Source organism: Gopherus flavomarginatus, chromosome 5 (genome assembly GCF_025201925.1).
Source record: "Gopherus flavomarginatus isolate rGopFla2 chromosome 5, rGopFla2.mat.asm, whole genome shotgun sequence".
NCBI lineage: Eukaryota > Metazoa > Chordata > Testudines > Testudinidae > Gopherus > Gopherus flavomarginatus.
The window spans coordinates 15,550,352-15,568,236 of record NC_066621.1 but is presented as its reverse complement, the minus strand read 5'-3'; positions in this window follow the sequence as shown (position 1 = coordinate 15,568,236).

Below are 17,885 nucleotides of genomic sequence, written 5' to 3'. Positions count from 1 at the left end.
ATTCTCCAAAGGAAATGTACCAGCGTAGGGACCTTTGGATGAGATGGGATGTCTACACAGCAAGGGGTTTGAACACAGTCATCCAACTCATTCCCTTTACACATGGATTGCTGTCTCTTACTGTGGGTCCATTCAGCACTTAGCACAATGAAGGCCTGATTTTGGCCGGGGACCTCTAGGTGCTGCTGTAAAACCAACAACAGCAATATGCCCAGAGGATTGGGGGAAACACTAGGTCCCTGTCTGGCAAAGGCGCTCAAGGAAATTGCTGTCCAGTGCTGGCCATGCCATGCCATGTGGGACACCTGATAGAAAAACTGTCATTCATGGGGTACCCATGGGCTTTTCAAAACCCATTCAGCTCTAGCTCTGAATTCTCGAGAAGGCTCCTTGCAAGGAAGGAATAGTATTGGCTCCTTTTTTTTAATCTGCCTGCGTAGCAAATAAAATCCTTCCCTCCTGTTGCTAAATTGGAAGGGGGGAAAAAAAACAACCTCACAATAAATATCTTGGAGGGAAAAATAACTGGAGCATTGAAGATAAAAGAACGGCTGTTAAATGAAAATGTTGAGGCAGAAAGGCATTAGACGGCGCTAGTAATTGTTAATTTGTACTCGGGTTTGGTATGAAAGGGCTTTTATTACTTCAAATCTGCATTCATTCTGGTTTTCCATTTGGAGAAGTAAAACACAGATGAGATTTTAAACCCCCAAGGTACTGGGTAAAATAAAAACTCCTTTAATGGATTTCAAGTCTTGCTGGTCCCAGGCACCAACATTTTTTTTTCATTAGCTCTTTAGAAATTTGAGCAACGGAGGTGGCAATGATAGATGTGCAATGATCATGCGGTTAATTGGCTATGCAGTTAATTGGCTAAGATGATTGGGGAGGTGAAGAAGTTTAAATCATATGAGCATGAGGCTAGGTTTATAAGTGTGGAGGAGAGAGTGTTGTTTAGTGGTTAGGGGTTGGTCCTGTATTATGGTAGCACTTAAAGTCCTCAACAAAGATCAGGACCCATTGTGCTAGCTGCTGTATATATACATAGTAGGAGGCAGTCCCTGCTCCAAAGAGTCTGAATAGACAAGACAGACAAAAGAAAGATGTTATTGTCCCCATTTTACAGGTGAGGAACTCAGGCACAGAGAGGTTGAGTGACTGACACAGGAGTTTGTGGCAGAGGTAGGAACTAAGCCTTGATTTCCATGGGCCTAACCGCACCACTGTTCTCCCTAACCGAGGGCTCCTTTCCCGCATCTGACACAGACTTAATAGCTAACGGGAATAAGACACAATGTTGACATTTTCAAAGCTGGGGTGCATAGTGAGAGGCCTTCAAATTAATATGCCTCTTTTCAGAAATATTGAACTTCAGCTCTGCAACTCAGGCAATAGGAGCTGTATGTGCTCAGCATCCTTGGAAATCAGGCCATTTTTAAAGTGACTAAATGTGGACTTAGGTGCCTAATTTTTGGCACCAAGGTCAGGAACATTGGGAGGGACCTTTTCAAAAATATCTAATAGATTTAGGAGCACCTGTCTCTTTGACTTTCATTGGGACTTGTGTTCCGAAAACCTTCACGTACTTTGGAAATCTCTCCCTTGGCCTTGAGCTCTTTCTGCCTTGCTTTCCTCCCTCTGCAAAATGGGAATACTGTCCACTTCACAGGGGTACTGCATGGCTTAATTCATGGATGTTTGTCATGTCCGCTAAGTTCCTCTGATGAAAGATTCTGGAGAGGTACAAAGCATTATTATCTATATTGCCATCCAATCCTCTTGGGTTGTTTTGAAATCTTAGAGATAATCCAGCACAGAAATACTCATTACCAGAGGTTCTGAAAGCTGGGTAAGATTCTTAGCCGGAGGGAATCAGCTAACTTCCATTTTCTACACCAGCTGTGGATATCATCCACTATGTCCAAAATACCTGATTTAGCCAAAGTGACTCCAATCCCTGACAAGGCAAGTCTTCCTACACTGCCTCTGCAAAGGCAACCTCAGTCAGCCAAGTAGCAATAATAATTACCTGCATTAGAGTCTTTGATCCTCACTCAGAATCAATTTCACCTGCTGCTGACATGTGCCCATCTCTGGGGTGGAATGCAAGGTCTGCTGAACTGCATACAGCAACATGGCGGAATGCAACATTTAGGACAGGAAGGAGAATTCCAAATACAATCAAAATGTTAGCAGAAATAACATGTTGAAGAGATGACACTTCTGAGACCAATGGAGGAAAAACACATGGTGATGCCCAATGAGTTCAGAAACAGGCCAGGTACAGAAAAACTGCAGAGACATTAGCGTGATGTCTCCAGAAGGTAGGCAGATTGGAGAATAGCTTGGGAGAAAGTAGTGAAACAAACAATTACTAATTAACTACGAAGTTTCTTACTACTTAACATTTTGCTTGTACAACGTCTGTCTGTTCCTATTTCTGTCTTGTCTATTTAGAATATGAGTGATCTCCTATTCTGTTTGTGGCGCATCAACACAATAGGGCCCCAATCCCCAAAGCTAAGGAGAGCCATACCTTGCGCAGACAGGCTAGTTTTCATACTGTGTGCCTTTCTTGCTTCTCATCTTGTGCAGGCGTCAGCTGTGCTGCTATAGTAATGATCTCTGTGTGTACTATGGCTTTTTGATCTGTTATTCTCTGTAATGTTTCATTAAGACTTTGCAACATAGGCTCCCGGTGGGTTATACTGACTGAATGCAGTGTTGGGACAGCTTTGTTGCCAGTGTGCTGTCTGATCCATTAACAAATAATCAATCACCTTCTCTTCAGCCCATGTTTCAGTTGTGTTCATTTCTGGTCTTATTTTCCTTAGCTCAGAGGGAGCTTTGAACTCTCTTGTGCCGTACCAATGACAGGAATCATGGAGGAGGGGAAAAATGTATAGATTCTTTCCTGGTTAATAGAATGCTGCCCTCTGCTTGAACTTGTCAGCAGCCAAAGCTCTGCACCTAACCTGAAATGCATCAGCTTCACTTTCCCTGTTTCCCATTCTGAATGCCACCGCCTTGTACGCCGCTGACATGAAATGCCGCTGATGCAGTACAGTAGGTTGGCAGCATATTAAAGGCAGCTAAGAGAAAGCAGGCCTCTAGCAAACTGTGCTGGGCCGAGCAGCCTTGTGTTGTGCCACCCAAGGATGGGCTCAAATCCAGAGATGACTCTGGATTTGAAACACACAAAAGCTCAGGTCAGACTTTAGAAGAGAGGTAATTTGCAAGTTTGGATCTCTCTCTCTCTCTCACACACACACACACGCATGCACGCCTGGATCCAGGGTTTTCATGTGGACCAATCTCTGAATTTCACCAAAATTCTATTAACCTGACACATACAGGCCCTGTACACCTCCCCTCCCATCCCTCCATCCCTCCGCCACATTGCTGATTATCAGAGGATTTGTATGGCAATGAAAATGTTCTTTAACATCAGTCGTCTTCTTCAGGCCCCTCCCACTCCCTTATCATGCCATTGTCTTGTCACGTCACCTCAGTTGTCATTTTGAAGGTAAATAGATATACAGAACCTGATTCTCCTCTGAGTTATTCCTATGTCAGACTCGCATAAGAGGAGAATCTAAGGGTTTGTCTACACAATGTGGTTGTGCACATCTGTGGGGTGTGCATTCTAAAGCTCACCAATGTGTTGCTCACTAACTGGCCCTGCTGGCACTCACTAAAAGTTCCCTGGGGCGTGGCAATGTAGTACTGTTTGAAATGAGCTTATGTTAACTAGCAAACTTTGTGTGTGCACCAGCAGGGTTGGCATGGTCAGTTAGTGCACAACACATTGGGGTGCATTAGAATTCACACCCCACTGATGCATGCTACCACACTGTGTAGACAAACCCTGTGTGACACTCAGTGAAAAACACCAGCGGCCTTGGGAGCCTTGCCTACACTAGGGCACCTATTGCTGTATCCCTTGGTGCAGCTGTGCCACTGTTAGTAATGATGGGAGAATTTTGCAGGAAAAAACCCTAGTGTAGACAAAGCATCATAGACAGTGGAGACAAGTGCAGCCAGCACTCCCTCCTCATGGCTGTGTGGTCCAAGCCAGGACCTAGGGAGACCCTGTGTGGTGACACTAGGCTGTATAACCTGGGAGCTAGAAAGCCAGAGAGAACCACAGGGTCTGTCTATAACTGCAGATGTTCTTATTATTCATATTAGCACCAAATTCTTTTTTGAATCCTTCTAAGCTCCTGACACTAGTAATATCCTGTGGCAGGAAGTTCCACAGTCTGAATAAAACAGTATTTCTTTTGATCAGTTTTAAATGGGCTGTCTTTAACTTTTTTTTGCTGCCTCCTGCTCTAGGTAAACAGAGGCCTCCTGATTTACTAACTGTACACCGTTTCTTATTGTATATGCCTATGTTATGTTCCCTCTTATTAGTCTCCGCTCTAATCTATATAATTTACATAGAAATGGAAATAAGATGAATTCAGTAGGGAAATAAAGTGCAAAGAAATAAGTGAAGATAATTAACCATTTGAACAATTTACTTAGGGGCATAGTTGATGCTCCATTACTGGAACTCCTCAAATCAAGAGCAGGTCTCTTTCTAAAAGAGATGCTGTGGTACAGTAGTTCTCAATCAGAAGTACACGTATCTCTGAGGGTACACAGATGTCTTCTGGGGGTACATCAGCTCATCTAGATATTTGCCTAGTTTTACAACAGGCTACATAAAAAGCACAAGTGAAGTCAATACACACTAAAATTTCATACAATGACTTATTTATACTGGTCTACATACTGAAATGTAAGTACAATAGTTATATTCCAATTAATTTCTTTTGTAATTATATGGTAAAAATGACAAAGTACGCAATTTTTCAGTAATAGTGTGCAGTAACACTTTTGTATTTTTATGTTTGATTTTGTAAGCAAGTAGTTCTTAAGTGAAGTGAAAGTTGGGACATGCAAGACAAAAGGGTACTGAAAGGGGCACATTAATCTGGAAAGGTTGAGAGCCACTGTCGTAATACAACCACAAGTTTTGGGTATTCATGAAGGAATCACTGGGTGAGATGCTCTGGCTTGTGTTATGCAGGAGGTCAGACTATATGATCAGATTGGTGCTTTCTGACCCTGAAATCCTTGAAATTAGGCCTGATCTTTTAGTTTATTCAGGCTATGTCTACACTACGAGATAATTTCGAATTAACATAAATGGGTTTTATAAAACAGATATTATAAAGTCGATTGCACGCGGCCACGCTAGGCACATTAATTCGGCGGTGTGCGTCCATGGTCCGAGGCTAGCATCGATTTCCAGAGCATTGCATTGTGGGTAGCTATTCCGTAGCTATCCCATAGTTCCCGCAGTCTCCCCTGCCCCTTGGAATTCTGGGTTGAGATCCCAGTGCCTGATGGGGCAAAAATCATTGTCGCGGGTGGTTCTAGGTACAGCCTCACCCCTCCCTTCCTGAAAGCAGCAGACAACCATTTCGAGCCTTTTTTCCTGGGTGAACTGAGCAAACACCATAGCACAGCAAGCATGGACCCTGCTCAGATCAATAGCGCAATCGTGGACTTGTAAACACCTTGCGCATTCTCGTGCTCTCTATGGTGAACCATGAACTGCAAAGGCAGGCGAGGAGGAGGCAGCTACGGCAGCGAGGCGATGAGAGTGATGAGGACATGGACAATGAATTCTCCATAACCACAGGCCCCTGTGCTTTGGAGCTCCTGCTGGTAATGGGGGAGGGTCTACCCATTGAACGCCGATTTTGGGCCCGGGAAACAAGCACAGACTGGTGGGACCGCATAATTTTGCAGGTGTGGGACGATTCCCAGTGGCTGCGAAACTTTCGCATGCGTAAGAGCACTTTCTTTGAACTTTGTGACTTGATTTCCCCTGCCCTGAAACGCCATAGTACCAAGATGAGAGCAGCCCTCACAGTGGAGAAGCGAGTGGCAATAGCCCTCTAGAGGCTTGCAACGCCAGACAGCTACCGGTCAGTCGGGAATCAATTTAGAGTGGGAAAATCTACTGTGGGGGCTGCTGTGATGCAAGTAGCCAAAGCAATCATTAAGCTGCTGCTACGAAAGGTTGTGACTCTGGGAAACGTGCAGGTCATAGTGGATGGCTTTGCTGCAATGGGATTCCCTAACTGTAGGGGGGCGATAGATGGAACCCATATCCCTATCTTGACACCGGAGCACCAGAGCACCCAGTACATAAACTGCAAGGGGTACTTTTCAATGGTGCTGCAAGCACTGGTGGATCATAAGGGATGTTTCACCAACATCCACATGGGATGGCCGGGAAGGGTTCATGACGCTCGCGTCTTCAGAAGCACTACTCTGTTTAAACGGCTGCAGTAAGAGACTTACTTCCCAGACCAGAAAATAACAGTTGGGGATGTTGAAATGCCTGTCGTTATCCTGGGTGACCCAGCCTACCCCTTGATGCCATGGCTCATGAAGCCATACACAGGCAGCCTGGACAGTAGTCAGGAGTTGTTCAACTACAGGCTGAGCAAGTGCAGGATGGTGGTAGAATGTGCACTTGGCCGTTTAAAGGCGCGCTGGAGCACATTACTGACTCACTCAGACCTCAGCCAAACCAATGTCCCCTTTGTTATTGCTGCTTGCTGTGTGCTCCACAATCTCTGTGAGAGTAAGGGGGAGACCTTTATGGCAGGGTGGGAGGCTGAGGCAAATCACCTGACCGCTGATTACACGCAGCCAGACACCAGGGCGATTAGAAGAGCTCACCAGGAAGCAGTGCACATCAGAGAAGCCTTGAAAACGAGTTTCATCACGGGCCAGGGTACGGTGTGACTGCTGTGTTTGTTTCCCCTTCATGAACGCCCCCCCTTTATTGACTCCTTCCCTGTAAACAACCCACCCTCCCCCTTCGATTACAGCTTGCTTAAGGAAATAAAGTCACTATTGTTTAAAAAGCCTGTATTCTTTATTAAAAAGTAATTATAAAAAGAGGCAGAGAATTAACAAGGTATCCCGGGTGTGGTTTGGGAGGAGGATAGGAAGGAAGGAAAAGGCCATTAAGCACATTTCAATGTAATGACAGCCTTTTGGTTGGACTGTCCACGGAGGTGGAGTGGGCGGGTGCACAAAGCCTTCCCCCACGCGTTCTTACATGTCTGGGTGAGGAAGATATGGAACTTGGTGAGTACTGAGGGTGGTTAAACATGGGCTGCAGTGGCACTCTGTGACCCCGCTGCTCTTCTTGAAGATCCACCAGACGTTGGAGGATATCAGTTTGATCACGCAGCAGCTCCAGCGTTGCATCCCACCACCGCTGATCTTCCTGCTTACACCTCTGATCTTCCTGCCGCCACCTCTCATCTCGAGCGTCTCTCTTATCCTCAGGTTCATCCCTCCTATCCTCACGTTCACTGGCATCTTTCCTGTACTTTGCTACCACGTCCTTCCACTCCTTCAGATGAACTCTTTCATTGTGGGTTACTTCCATGATTTCAGAGAACATTTCATCTCGCATCCTCTTCTTCCTCCGCCTTATCTGAGCTAGCCTTCGGGATGGAGTAGAGAGGCTTGAAAAATGTGCAGCTGCATGAGGGAGGGAAAAAAGGGAGAGAATTATTTAAAAAGATACATTTTACAGAACAATGGTTATACTCTTTCATAGAGAACAACAGTATTCACCTTACATATCACATGTGATTTCACTACAAGGTCGCATTTTGCATCTTTTAATATTGAGTGCCTGCGGCTCTGGTGTTACAGATCTCACAGATGCAGGTCCGGGCATCACAATTCAGCTTGCATGCGGCCATGGTAAGACACTGTCTTTCAGCTTCTCCAGCCTTCATATACACAGTGCCCTCTGATGCTTCTTTCCTGTTAACAAGCAGCAGCAGACGCCAACCCCTCCCCTCCCCAATCCAATTCTCTAGGATTGCTTTACCCCTCCCCCCACCGCATGGCTGGTATCATGGAAGATCAGTGCTAATCACTCCCCTTTTCCCCCCGACTGTGTGGCTGCTAGCTGGGAAGATTCCTGCTGGCCAAACGCTAAAAAGCTCAGCGCTATCCTTCCTCCCCTCCCCCCACTTTGCTACGTGCAAGGAAGGCTTTCTTTTAAACAACAGCCCAGTAGGAAAATGTCCATCTCTATCCCCTTAATTAAATTCCTTAATTTCAACCAGGTTACTATAAACGATATCACTCTGCTGAGGATAACAGAGTGAGATAAAGAACGGATGTTTCTTGAATGCCAGCAATCACCGGGACCATACGCAGCTATGCTTTGTCATGCAATGATACCCGATTACTTGCTACATGCATGGCGTGGTAAAGTGTCCTACCATGGTGGATGGAACAAGGCTGCCTTGCCCAGAAACCTTCTGCAAAGGCTTTTGGAGTACCTCCAGGAGCGCTTCATGGAGACGTCCCTGGAGGATTTCCGCTCCATCCCCAGACATGTTAACAAACTTTTCCAGTAACTTTACTGGCTGCGAATGCATCCCAAGCCCTCATGGCAAATCAATCATTAAAAAACGCTTGCTTCTAAACCATGTTTTATATTTACAAAGGTACACTCACCAGAGGTCGCTTCCATGGCTTCACTGTCTGGGCTAGTGGCTTGGGAGGGCTGGGAGGGTAATTCCGTCTGGGTCACAAAAAGCTCCTGGCTGTTGGGGCTAACGGAGTGCTGTGTGCTCGCTGCAAGGTCGTCCTCCTCTTCCTCATCCTCCTCCTCATCTTCCCCCTCCGCTGAATCCTCAGCCATGGTTGAGATTATAACCCCCACCTCAGAATCCACGGACAAGGGGGGGGTAGCGGTGGCGCAACCCCCTAAAATTGCATGCAGCTCAGCGTAGAAGCGGCATGTTTTCGGCCCTGATCCGGATCTTCCTTTTGCTGCTTTGGTTTTCTGGTAGGCTTGTCTGAGTTCCTTAACTTTCACTCTGCACTGCACTGAGTCCCCGGTGTGGCCTTTTCCCATCATGGCCTTGGAAATTTTTTCAAATATTTTTTCATTTCGTCTTTTGGAACGGAGTTCTGTTAGCACTGAATCCTCTCCCCATATAGCGATAAGATCCAGTACCTCTCGTGCGGTCCATGCTGGTGCTCTTTTTCTATTCTCAGGAGACTGCATTGTTACCTGTGCTGATGAGCTCTGCGTGGTCACCTGTGCTGATGAGAGCTCCACGCTGGCCAAATAGGAAATGCAATTCAAAAGTTCGCGGGGCTTTTCCTGTATACCTGGCCAGTGCCTCTGAGTTCTGATTGCTGTCCAGAGCAGTCACAGTGGTGCACTGTGGGATACCACCCGGAGGCCAGTAACGTCGATTTGCGGCCACACTAACCCTAAACCGATATGTTAATATCGATTTTAGCGTTACTCCTCTCGTTGGGGAGAAGTACAGAAATCAATTTAAAGAGCCCTTTAAATCAATATAAAGTGCATTGTAGTGTGGACGGGTATAGCTTTAAATCGATTTAACTCTGTTAAAATCGGTTTAACTGCGTAGTGTAGACCAGGCCTCAGCATCTGAACTTGGAGGGGACTTATCTGAGCTGCAACTCCAGACCTTCATGGTTAAAAGAGAGAGCAAGAACCCCTTTCAATCCCAGGGTTCCACCTATCCTGGATTTGTCCCATGTTATTGCAAAATCAGTGTGCAATATTCCCAATATTCCCAGCTCAGCCATAAATATGTCAGATGTGCTACACTGGCAAGAATCAATTCTCTTCACAGGATCAACATAGTCATTTGATGTCTGGGTCTGGTTCTGCTGTGAATAATAAACAGTAATGGAAGCTCAGGAAGTTGTTTAACACACCTTGTGCAACCTGAAATTTGGAAACCATTAAGGACCACAGTCATTAGGGGCAGGAAATAAAAAAAGAAGAGCATGGTGGAGAAGGCAGGATTCCTGCCACTGATTGTCATCATTGTCTTCTGCGGTATCTAATCCATCAAGGGCTCTTCAGGCTCCCAAGTGCTGCCCTTAAACAGCAGCCACTAATTCAATGAGGTGTGAAAGTGCCTCTTTGAGCAAAGAGAAGGGAAATGGCACAGCCTTCCCAAAGGCAATCTGCCTGCCACCTTCAGTCAGCTAGGAGGTTGCAGGCACCGCCACTGCAACTGGTAAAGATTGCATCCCTAAATGGTTCAATATCCCTTCTCCGGAAAAGGAATCAGTGTCTCTCTCTCTCTCTCTCTCTTTCTAATTAATCTCACCTCCCACATCAAATGGAGTGAGTGCATATCTGTCAGAGCTCTGAGTCCTAGTTCATCCCACTGTATCATGGCCTCTATGTGGCCAGCTCAGGATGGCTAGATGGTACCTAAAGGAACAGGGGAAACCAGTGGTTAATTTGGTCCAGTATTTCACAGGGCCATCACCTGATGTTCTGGATCCCACCAACATCATAGGAGCATGCAGGAACAGTCCATGGAAATGAACAGTTCCCTGAGGGCAGCTTGTGGCAACTAGCATGTGTTTTATTCTCCACTGAGAATATTAACATCCTGCTAGATTTCTGTGCCCAACGGCATATGCTACCCTGGCAACATTAGAGCTTAACTGGATGCATGTACTCATTAAGGGCAAGATTGGAACTCGTAGGCACTGGCCTGTTTTTGCAACAGGGGCATCCGATGCTGCCAGAGCCCCTCAGCATGCAAGGGGAGTGTGTCCACCCCAAAAAACACTTGTTCACCCTGGGAATTGGAAACTTCAACAGGAGCTGTATGTGGCTGTTGTTACTTTGAAACCTCTACCAGAGGTGTCTCAGACACTGCAGAAGAAGGGAGGTGGTTACCAGAACAGTGGTACAGCCAGGCCCATCCCTTCTATTATGTGTTCAGTTTCCAGAGGCCATGAGTCCCAGAGCAACTTGTAGAAGAAAGAGACCCCCAGAGTCTGTATCGCTACATGCACATTGATAGCATGGGTTATTTTGATGATAATCCACATAAAGCATACCATAACCACACAGCCTGTTCTGATTTTCGATGTGAAACACCTGGACCAACCTCATGTCACATGATCCACATAAACTCGAGATGTAACAGTTTGTGAGCCAGACCCACATCATGTGAACTACACGAAGGCCAGAGGTGAAAATATGTGGCCTAGATGAATGTTATGTGCTTTATGCAAAGCCAGAGGTGAAAACAGGTGCATATGAAACATGAGCAGCAATCCACAAAGTCATGTGATCCATGCATGCACCAACAGGCCAAACATGTGTGATCCACCCTGAAGCCACATGAGCCACACAAACACAGCTTTCTCTTCAGCAGGGATAATATTTTGTGTCTTTTGCTGCCACCAGTGCATTTTCTGCATATCTCAAAGAGTCCATCAGAAATCCAACCCTTCCCTCCCCTCCTCTGTAACAGCATAAATATTTATGACATGTAGCTAATGCAGTCGACTTATTGGATTTCCAGCATTTCAGGTGGGAATTCTTCATACAGAAACTCATATTATCCATGGGAGCAGCATGCTGCAGGCCGACTGCAAAATAAGTGTTCTGAATCTTTGCCCTTCATTTGATCAACTTTTTCAAATTAAAAATAAAATCTGTCTTGCAGCTGCTTCTCGATCACTGTCTGAGTGGGAAAATAGGTACCAGAACCCTATGTGTTACTAACTGCTCTCCTTAGGCAGGTCTTTGCAAGTGCTTGGAAAGGATCCTGCCTATTAATTAATTAATAAACCAATAATCTATCTCCATGGAGGTGTAGGTTTAGTTGGAGGCACAGACTCTTCAGTTGTACGCTTGTGTATCTCCATCAATTTCAACTGTGTAAAATTAGAGTCAGGCCTTATTGGTAGTGGGATGTAAGTCACATGTGCACTGACCTCTTTCGTCCAAAGGAGTTGGGGAGCTGGGGTGGAAGATTTCAAAATGGCTGCACTCTGGGGTCTCATCCCCAGGGAGCGCTGAAGATCTTGGAGGCAGAAACCAAGTGGTCGCAGAGGAAGAATGGCTGGAGGGGTTAAGGAGTTGATCTAAGATGCAGGAGTTCTGGTTTCAATTTCCAGCTCTGTCACAAGCTCCTTGTACGATGTCAGGCAAGTCACTTCATCATTCTGTGCCTCACTTTCCCCATCTGTAAAATGGGGACAATAGCACTGCCCTACCTCATGGGGTGTTGTGAGGTAAATTTATTAATATGTATGAGATTCTCAGAGACTGTGGTGAGTGGGGCATATAAGAACCTAGATGGTTCATGGTATTCCTTGACTTCCCAGTCACTGTCCTATCCACTAGATTATGCTGCCACTGGAGTGCAATGGCTCCCTATGTCCTCCTTTTAAAAACAGAAGCAGACCTATGCACACATGGATCTTAGACACCTCTTGTGAGTAAAAGAGTGGGAGTGCAGGGTCTGCGATCTACTGCACACACACCAATGGAAGAAAGAAGCTGCTAGGCATTGCAATTTCAGCATATGCCTTTTCAGCCTGCTGCCACCTCAGCTGAAAGGCAGGGATTTCACAAGTTTGGGGGGAGGGGTGACTTTGAAAGGACAGCAGAGCTCCTTTGCAGAAAAGGCTTTCTTTCACTGGAGCCTCTTCTGCTCGTTGCCTTGTGAGCCTTCTCTTCCTTTTTCCACTTTCCCTGTCTGCCCTGGGCCTTTTGATTTGTCTGCGATTTGTATGAGCTCAGAGCCATCGACAATTCCCAGAGAGGAGCATTGCTCTGGGACTGACATCTGCCAGATGCAATGTAATCAGTGTACTTTGGATATTTCCTCCCTGGAACCAAAGGCAGATCTAGCAGCGGGTATCAAGGGCAAAAGGGCAGCATTGTGAGTGATAGACCAAATGCAACAAAATCCCTTCCAGCACCATTGGCCATGTACCTTAGCATATCTCTGAGGCTATATTCTCCCTGATTCAAAACCCCTTCCTGCTCTGGCCCTTTGCTCTCCAGGGGCTCTTTCACTCAGAGCCTGGAGTGCTACTCACTAAAAGCAGCTGACTAATGATTATGTTCTATCCCTTGGGATTGAAATGTGGCATGTAGAAGGAAGAGAAAAACCCTCTACATTTTACCAGATGAGCTTGTGACCTGCTGTGCCCGGGTTAGCCCTCACTGGAAATGCCACGGTCAGGACAGGCTGCAAAATGGAGAGCAGATCCTCCCAAGTCTGGTGGGTAACACTGAAATTAAACTCCCCAACCAGTCACAAACTGGGCTTCTGATCCCCACACTGGTTATCAAGAAGCAAAAAAGAAATCACATAGTCCTCTTTATTGCATTCCAGTTCTCTGGCTCTCAATCAGCACCTAGGTTCAGTACAGTGAGAAGTTATTTTAAACTGTACTCGCATATACAAAATGTTCTTCTGACCCCAAAGGGTCAGCCATAGTATCAGGTCAGGGTAGGTTTGGATCTTACCCAGAATACCACGCTGCCAGCCAATCCTTTAGCATCCCAAACTAAGTGTTTATTATAAATAAAAAAGAAAGAACAAGAAGAGAGATATTAAACGATAAAACAGTCATATACGTGCAAAGACTTCAAAGTCCATCAGGTTCCTAGCAGTATTGGTGACTTTTCTGGCTTGAAAATCCCTTTGGAACACATCCACAGCTTGGATGGGTCATTCAGTCCTTTGTTCAGAACTTCGTTTGTAGGAAGGTTACTCCAAAGGTAAGAAGCAGGACTGTAGACAAAAAGCAGAAGATGCAGCTGCCTTTTATAGTCTTTTGCCATGCAGCTTGATTTCCTTTGTTCCAAACACAGGCTGCCCAGCACAGGGCCTGGAAGCCATAGAGTTCTGTCCATAGGCATGTCCCTGCCTGCCTTGCTGAGTCACAAGGTGTATCTTTTGCCTTCTCTCAATGGGTCAGTTGTATAGCTGATGGCCCTTGATGGGCCGTCAAGCAGGCCAGACAGTGCTAATGCCAATCTGTATGAAGGTGTCATCCAGATGCACAGCACAAGTTTGGAACTACAGACTTACCATACATATAATTTACAATACTAAGGTGATACAAACACATAAACAAGATTATCATACCTGGCAGATTATAACATTTTTGCAGATACCTTACATGGCCTATCTGGTATAAATCATTGCAATTTTACAATATTGATATTCATAATTTCCTAAAGTGTCCCCCAAATTCCATGCAGCGTCACAGAGCTATTTTAAATAATTATTCCTTATTAATTGTTCTTGATTAATCAGAGGGCTCCACAATAGCAGCACAGGAAAGGGAAGCACAACCAGAAGGCAAAGGGGATAGTGACTCAGGAGGGAGGAAAAACAGCAGGCTGGAGGCAGCAAGCATGGGAGCTGGCTGTGGAGGGAAGGGCAGGCAGCAGGCAGATGGAGGCTGCATAAAGACATACCCTGTTGCTATGATAGGAGGACATGGGGCTATGGCTGGAAGGCAGGAGGACAATGCAGAGAGTTTCCACCCCTCAGTTCTACAGCGTGACCTCTGTGAGCTAAAGGAGGAAATCAGACAAAGACAAGCCGATGGACAGTAACACTGCCAAGATACCTGGGTCTGGGATATCGAATGTGTGGCAGCCCCATACCACAAGAGAAACCCATGACAAAGACACCCGCAAAAAGCAGGTGGCGAGAAGTGGACTCTTAATACAGGGACTAAACGTTTCCAAGATAGTGACCTGGGCTGGCACACATGTGGAACAAAGCCATGGCCACCCAAAATCAGCAGCTGCCAGGTGGAAGAAGAAAACCGTACCAACAAAGGTCCTAGCTATCATGCATTGGCTCGATATAGGAAATAAACACCAATGATGATGAGTTTTATGCAGTGGATCGACATAACGAAAAATAACAAAAGGAAACCCTGCACAGAGTAGGAGATGGAGAGTTTTTGTGCTTTGATGCGATGGAAGGGAAGGACTATGCAGTATCCATGAATGCCCTAACTCTCCGAAGGACTCCACTGAATATGCAGGTGACCTATATCACTATGGATACAATGCATAGGAACCCTCCCCCCAAAAGGAATGGAACAACCAGAGCAACAGAAAAGAACAAAGGACATAGGATTAAAAAAATCCCTCCGGAGCCTGGAGCAGCGATGGCTCTGCAGCATGAGAACTTCAGTATCGGGGAAGATTTCCAAGCAAGGGATTGGAAAGCAGAAGTCAAAAGACAGTCCCAGACAATGGACCACAGCGGTGGAAGTGTAAACTGGCACCTATCCTGGCTCACACCTGATCAGCAGAGTTACAAACTAAAGTCAAATTCTGCCTTCAGTCTCAGCTACAGCTCTGCTGTAGAAGTGCCCGCTCTGCAGGGGGCATAGAGGCTAAATTGTCAGCTCCGCTCCAGGAGGGGAAGATATAGATGCCTACCTCGCCACCTCGGAGTGGCACATGTATAAGTGACTGTGGAACTTAAAGTCAATGGGGTTGCATGGGTGGAGCCGAGAATAGAATTTAACCTGCAAAACCTCTGACCAAGACTTCCAAAGCTAGGAGCGGAAAGTTAGGCTCTAAAATCCTGATGAAGGCTACTGTGAACGAGTGGGTTGATTCTGAGAAGTGCTGAGCTGCCACTGACTTTATTTTACATATGGAGGAAAGAGATATGCAGAGGAGTGACTTTCCCAGTTAAGCTAGGAATAGAACCAACACCTTCTGCTTGTCGAACCCCTCTAACCACTAGCATAAGTTGTCTATATATTCAACTACCCATTTCTCCTATAGGGCATGTGTTTTCTTTTTGAGGGGCTGAGCTCCAGATTTTCTAGGTTTCAGCACCCACAATAGGGCCAGGTTTTCCAAAAGAGCTCCGCTCTCGTTGATGTGTATAAATGAAGAGGCCACAGTTTCAGAAACATGAGACCAATTGGAGCTGTTGGGCACTGTGTTCATTTGAAAATCTAGCCACGGATTACACCACAATGTAGTAGGCAAAACCATGGTAGGAAAGGGTACCCGACCTTCAGTGGATCTGCTACTCTTAAGCAAATACTTTGTGGCAGAGATAATTTAGTAAACATAAGACATTCTTGGTAGCTTGCACATGAAAAGGGATTTATTAAAGCAACCTGAAAACCTGCATTTTGGGACATTTGGGTTTCCAAGACTTGCAATTTCTTGGCAACATAATGAACAAACAGTTTAAGAGCTTCTCACAGGACTAGATCTATGCAGGTGGCTTTTCTCCCTTTGAATGAATTTGGGGTTCTCTTCACTGTTGCTCTGGGATTTCCATCCTGGCATTTTAGTAGCATCATTTCAAGAGGGTTCAGTGCTGTCAGCATTATTCCTTCCTCCTGTTATACAGATTCTAAACATGTGAGGAGGCATTTGAAATTGGTGTTCTGCTGCTACCTAGTGGCTATATCACACTGGACTGTTTCACAGAATTAGCTACAGATAGGGTGGGTGCAAGGATGTTTCACACCCTAGACGAAACTTCCACCTTGCGCTCCCCCATCCCTGTGGGAGCTCTCCACCTCCCCCCTCTGCCTTAAGGCGCCTCCCTGTGGCAGCTCCCCACCCCCACCCCCGCCCTGAGGCCTCCCACTGGCCCAGGGAGCCATGCAGCAGATCCCCACCCCAGCTCACCTCTGCTCCACCTCCTTCCCGAGCACGCCGTCGCCAATCCATTTCTCCCGCCTCGCAAGCTTGCAGCACCAATCAGCTGTTTGGCGCCACAAGCCTGGGAAGGAGAGAAGCAGAGCGGGGTGGCGTGCTCAGGGGAGGAGGCAGAGCAGAGGTAATCTGGGGCAGGGAGTTGTTCCCCTGTGTGCCACCACCCACCTTACTTGCTGCAGGGGGCCCTCCCCGCGCTCCCCTGCCCCAGGTCCCTCCGCCTAAATGCCAACGACGACCGGGGCGGCCGAAGATCCGGCCACCGCGGTTGACACCGAAGGACCCAAAATGCCGCCTCCCAAATGCTAGCACACTAGGCAACCACCTATGTTGCCTGATGGGTTGCATCAGCCTTGGCTACAGATTGAAGATCTATTCCCAGATTGGATAAACACGGTGAGGGAGGGAATATATTTTACTGGACCAACTTCTGTTGGTGAGAGAGAAAAGCTTTTGAGTTCCTTCCTGAAGAAGAGCTCCATGTAAGCTCGAAAACTTGTCTCTCCAACAGAAGTTGGTCCAATAAAAGATATGACCTCACCCACCTTGTGTCTCTAATATCCTGGGACCAACATGGCTACAGCAACAATATTCCCAAACTTGTGTATTTGAGGCCCTCATGAGAACTATAGGTTGGTAGCTGCACGATCTGATGGGTGTGTGTGTGTGGATGTGTGCGCACGCGTGCATTTTTTTTCTGAGGTTTTACCAGACTTAATTTTCCTCTTGATCATTAAAATCATCAGTCCAGAAACACCTCATTCTTCGGATCCAGCTATCAAGATGATAGATACCTCACAAGTTATCCACTGAGACAATTCTAAATGCCATGTAACCTTTTCCAACCCTGTTGGAAACCATGAGGATTATAACATGGTAACACTACTGATTTCTCTCACATAATAACAGCACAACTCAGGTCATCCCTGAATTAGTAGATATCAAGTATACATAGGAACAGATGAGTTGGTCTAGTTCAGGGGTCAGCAACCTTTCAGAACTGGGGTGCCGAGTCTTCATTTATTCACTCTAATTTAAGGTTTCGGGTGCCAGTAATACATTTTAAGAAGGTCTCTTTCTATAAGTCTATAATATATAACTAAATTCACTTTGTTGTACGTAAAGTAAATAAGGTTTTTAAAATGTTTAAGAGGCTTCACTTAAAGTTAAATAAAATGAAGAGCCCCCCCAGACCAGTGGCCAGGACCCAGGCAGTGTGAGTGCCACAGAAAATCAGCTCGTGTGCCGCCTTCGGCACCTGTGCCATAGGTTGCCTACACCGATCTAGTTTTATCTGGTTGAGCTAGTT